General features: G+C 46.0%; 1 pseudogene; it reads right to left on the reverse strand.

Annotated features, from left to right (window-relative positions):
- Nucleotides 1-2,727: 2,727 nt before the first annotated feature.
- On the reverse strand, nt 2,728-3,211 carry LOC142430838 (V-type proton ATPase subunit G 1 pseudogene; annotated as a pseudogene).
- Nucleotides 3,212-5,620: the final 2,409 nt, after the last annotated feature.

Genomic DNA, 5,620 nt, shown 5'->3' on the forward strand with positions numbered 1-5,620 from the left:
AGTTTGGTGACCTCCATCAAGGACACACACTCAGGCAAGCCTCCAAGAGAAACTGCTTCTCCCTGGGCTGCCTGCAGAGGTGAAGCTAAGCCACCCTGCAAAGCCTGAGGGCCAGATTACCTACTACCTTGGTTCCTGGGCAGAAACCATTCAATGGAGGCTCACTCCATGTGGGGCTCTGCAATCTATGCAAGGACCAGATCTGTGCGGGGATTTGGGGCTGTCACTGCTCTGGTACCCCTTTGCAAAGCAGAGTGCTGAGAAGTTAAGCTCTAATACAGACCTCGGTCATCAGTGGGGTGGCCTGATGACTGCAAGGCTGCCTCTATTTTCAGTAAAGGCCACTCTGGGGTCCCCATGCTCTCATGCCCGCGACCTGACATAAAGGGACAAGCCCCCGGCAAAAACTCACCCGTAATCGCGCCTTTCTGTACGGAGGAGCTCTGAGCAAGAAAAGCGGCCAAAGTATTCCCGCGCCCGAAGGCAGAGGCCTGCAACCAATTCAAGGATTTAACTGGAAATGTCCCAGGGGGTCGCGGTGACCTGGAACGCTGTCGGACAGGGTGCGTGAAGTGTAACGTCCACGGGAACCCGGACACAGCTGGGGACTCCAGGCCTGCGGGGGATTCGCGCCTGGGATCAGCACAAAAACACAGAAACTCACTCACCCATAGAAGGTCTTGGGACGCTCTCTCGGATCCGTCTCAGTCAGAGGAAGTGGGTTCAGCAGGAAATTGAATCACCTGGGGAGGGGGTGGGGTGGTCTCTGTGCGAATGGGCGGGGCCTGGAGATAATGAGGGTGTCCTGGAGGGAGGTTCCTGGAGGTGAGGCTCAGGGCCTGGAGTGGCAAAGGATTCATTTTTAGTAGTTTCTTAGTCTGGAAGCCCTGCTGAAACCTGACTACTTTGGATGGCCCTGCTTGCATTTGAAAAGCGTTTGCATTTGAATCCCAACACCACACAAGCCCAGGCACAAAGACAAACTGAAAGAAAAGTGGTGGGTGGAAGGCATGCTTCCCAAGTGGGAATTTCCCCAAGACACACCAGCAGCTAGGGCCACAGAGACACACACTTGACAGCATCTGCTGCCATCTGCTGCACCTGACCACGTCTCTCCTGCTTTTCACCTGGACGCCTCTGAAACTCAAGACACTGATTTCAGGCTCTGCTCTCTGTGCTTCAGGCTCTGCTCCCTGTGTATGATAAGGTGTGCATCAAGATGGGGAATTCCTGAAAATGCCACAGTTGTCCAGTTGTCTTCTTCTCCCCTGCTCTCTCCCTGTCCTCACTGCTAAAGATTTGTTTCCCTCCAATCTGTGGGTTCTTATGTTCACATAGAAAGGTTTTTATGAAACCTTTCTATGTGAACAAGTGTCTATTTTGACCAAGTTACAGTCAAGTAATTGTCCTACACAGAATGGGTTTCCTTTAATATATTTAAATTTAATATATTTCATGTGTTGAGGTTTCTATTTCTATGTTATTGAGGGTTTTTATCAGGAATAGATATTGTCAAATGCCTTTTATGCATCTATTAATATGATATGGTTCTTATTATTTTTCCTATATATGTGGTCGGTTACATTAATTTTTTCTAATATTTAAACATCCTTGTATCCCTGGTAATAATCCCACTTAGTCAAGTTGAAATATGAACTCAAAGTCAGGGATAGGCACTCTCTAACTCAATCCATCCCATTTCCACAAATGTAAAGATAAACTGGTCTGATGTATGGTCTAATCACTCACCTAAACCAATAGTTATATAATCATCAAATATGTTCCTTTATTGTTAAAATAACAGTATAATATATTCTGTTGTAGAGTGTATTTTTTTTCCATTACAGAGAATCTTTATTTGTAAGTGAGGATTACCATTACACATCAATGACAAGTAACAGCTCTTATGTGTTAACATCCAGTCATTTCTATAAACTAAAAGCAGCCCAAACTAGAGGAGTACAGGTATTCCCTAACTTTTCCTAAGTTCCAGTTCCGCCACTTTGCATTTCTCAAAGGCCTCCATATGGGCCTTCTTCCGCTCACGGAGAGAAACCCACGGGGTTTTGTTTGTGTGAGAAAAGGCGCACAGAAGAAGGAGCTTTCAGTGTCTTGCAGAGCGCACCCCAAACAGCAAAGTGACCACCCTGAGCTCTTGGCTGGAGGCCCCTCCCTCAGCATCAAGCGGGTGGTTTGGAACCACCCTGTGAACACCAGGAATGAATAATGGTTTGTGTGTTATTTGCTATGACTCGGTGGGTTTGTTTTCTGGAAAGCTCAAAACAATTCCCTCCATAAATTACCATGAAATACTTCTCCACTTTAAGTCTACTCGCTTGCAAAAGCCTTCCCTGGAAAGCTGCACTTTTGGACAGCGGGGGAAACCTGTACTCATGGTTCTAACCCTTACACACAGAGGGTTATTTTGAGGCTGGCTGCGGTCTACACAGGTTACAGAATAGCTACTCACTACTTTTTTCATTGATAAAGCCCCTGACCTTCAAAGAAAGCTTTAGGGAAATGAAATATTTAACCCATTTCTTTCTTCAAAGAATATTTTTTGTACTAGATATCTAAGAAAGAAAAGTTTTGCTGCTTCAGCTAAAAAGCACAGGTAAACCATGAAGACCATTAAATTCGTAAGAAATCTGAGGTAAAAAGATAAAAGCTTTGGATAACTCTAAGGCTACACAAAGTACTTGGTTGGCTACTCTGCAGAGAAGGAGCTATCCCATAATATACAGAAATAATGTAATGCGTTTTTGCAATGGCGCTCTAGCCCTGCGACAGCTTCTTGTTCCACGGCAGCACCTGCATTGCCAGTGCACGGAACAGGCTCGCTCGCCCTTCCTCCCTAGCCGTTGATGCGGTAGTTTTCGTGGATTTCTGGGTGGATGTTACAGATGAATTTCAGGAGGGAATCCAAGACATCATCCCTGTTCTGCCGGAAGTAGGTCTGGAGAAGAGTCATCTTCTCCTCTGTCTCCTTCTCCACCTCCGTGCTGCAGCTGCCATGGGATCCCAGAGCCACAGCTTCTTTCGCCTTGAACTCTTTCTCCCTTTGTAGGCGGTACTGTTCATTTTCAGCCTGAGCTTCTTCTTTGGCCTGCTTCAGCCTCCGTTTCTTTCGCTTGCGGGCCTCAGACACCTTCTCCGCCACCCACTTCTCCGCTTGCCACAGCTGCTGGATGCCCTGCGACTGGCTGGCCATGGCAGCGAGGCCAGCGACTCCCTCCCCGAGGCGAAGTGCCTCAATCGACTCCAAAGCCCCCGGCAGGTCTGTAGAGTGTATTTTATACATAATTTTACCCCATATTCTCTGTAGTCATAAAATTTTCTTTTAAAGTTTCTCATGCATTAAAATAATAAATAAGGTTTCTTGTACAAATCTACATTTATTCACTTTTGTCCTTTACTATTGATTCATATTGCAGGTATACATATTAAAACCATGATTATATTTTTCAAAAGATTCTGGAATGATTATTACTTTACTGCCTATTTTAAAAAGAAACACTCTAACATTTCAGTACTTATTGTACATACAGTCCCTGTACAAGAGAGGTTGTTGTTAGGTGTCACTAAGTTAGTTCCAAATCAGAGTGATCCTATTACCACAGGGAGAAACACTGGCTTGCCCTAAACCGTCCTCAAAATTGTTCTTATATTTGAGCCCATTGTCTCAGCCTCTTTCAATCTAAAAAGTTTTCCTCTTTTTTACCATGCTCCATGGTTGAAGTGATATATCTCTTGTTTTTGCCTCCGGTTTGCAAATACACAAAACTCTAAAGGTTTTACATATATGGAATAAGAAAATACATATAGAAGAAGAACAATAAAGTCAGAGCTGTTGTGTGAATTCTGACTCATAGAACCATAGAGAGCAGAGAAACAGCTCCTTAGGCTTTTGTGTTTTACATTTTATAGAACATGTTTCATCTTTACCACAGCAAGTAGTGTCCTTATAGACAATAGTGCAAAACTAGACAGGTGATGCAGTGGTTGATTTTCTCAGTCTCAGACATGTATAAGCACCACCTGGAAGTTAAAATGTACTCGAGTATCCAAGAGCTGAAGAACATATTCAGTTTATTTTGTATACAACTGTGTCGATATGGTAGAAGTGTATTGTTAATTGTTTTATTTGGCCCTGAGCACAGCTGTGAGATTCTGGTTGTAAGAGAATGACATCCTGACCCACTATCACAGTGACTCAGGCGTCACCTTTTCCGATGTGGATACTGAATGTCACAGGTTGGTGCTTTTAGCTCAGTGCTGTATGGGATATGTGACTTTGATCATACATGTAATACTAATCTAACCGTTTTTCAGGATAAGAATCTGGTGGGGGGTTTTTTCCCCACTAAGACCTACACATTGCATTATTTCCAACTCATCTGAATTATTTCCTGTATGGTCAGTGTTATGAAGAACAAACTTTCAAATATGTTGGTGGGAATTTAAGCACCAGGAACTACTGTTTTTTATGTCTCTGCTACATCCATATTAACCTCTACCACATCAATATTTTCCTGAATATCTATGCTTAATGAAGTCTGTCCTGACTGAATTTTCACTTATGTGTTTCCCAATCACACCCATGACTATGCTTCTCCTATTCCGGGTCACGCTGAGACAGGACAGAAGTGGCGGTGTCCTAGCCAGAAGTGAGGGTCATAGCTAGGTTGCTACTTGCTGTGCATGGTGTGGAGCCAGAGAAGTGTTGCAGCCTGAGCTCTGTGTAGTAGGTGCGCCCACGTTGGGGTCGTGTTGGTGACCAGTTGGGGTGACCTTGACGCACACAGCAGCCTGGCTCAGGTGCAAGCACCCTTCTCCCCTCACCCCCTCTTGTCCAGTACCTCTCCCCTTGCACGGTGAGATGTGGGAGGGTGTCCCAGAGACTGGTCCCATCCCCCTGTTTGGGGATTGGTTGGAATTCCTTGTGAGAAACCTGTTGGAGAAAGGGGGATCCCAGACTGGCTTTGGGCATCTGTGTTCCCGATTAGTCGCTTTGCAGGTCTCTCCTAAGCCCCCTACATTGTCTCCATACAGTGTGCCACCTCCCCGAGACTCCTGGAACATCTTCAGCTCAAAGATGAGCCCCGGGTCCCTTTCTTCTCTCGCTATGAAGAAGTGAATGCTATTCAGGAAGCGAGTGGTTGCAGCTGGTGCACAGAACGTTAGGGCTTCCTCCTGAGGTTTGCCCAATGTTGTGACCTGTGCAGTAACTTCCCCCGGGGAGCGGGGCGGGGGGAGAACCCAGGTCTGGAAATGCCCTGGCTCCTTGCCAGCCAGTAGGGTGTCTGCGGGGAGTACACCCACCCTTGAAGTTGTTGAAGTAGTGATATTCCAGCGCACCCACCGCGCACTGAGACATGATTGGCATTCCCAGGTAGCTGGGCTAAGTCCTTCCAGGACTGGAGGCCTCAAGCGAGGTGACCCAGGTTGGTGGCTATCAGTCAACAGTCTGGCAGGTGGCAAGTAAAAGGAGAAAGAGACAGGCCCAGCTGTACAAAGATGGGGTTCAGTGAGCAGTAACACAGCCAAAGTGAAGGCCAGTCTTTCTTTGGGAAAGCGTATTGGTCTCGATAGAAGGGCAAGAGCCAAGTACAGAAGATCT

Source organism: Tenrec ecaudatus, chromosome 17 (assembly GCF_050624435.1).
Source record: "Tenrec ecaudatus isolate mTenEca1 chromosome 17, mTenEca1.hap1, whole genome shotgun sequence".
Taxonomy (NCBI): domain Eukaryota; kingdom Metazoa; phylum Chordata; class Mammalia; order Afrosoricida; family Tenrecidae; genus Tenrec; species Tenrec ecaudatus.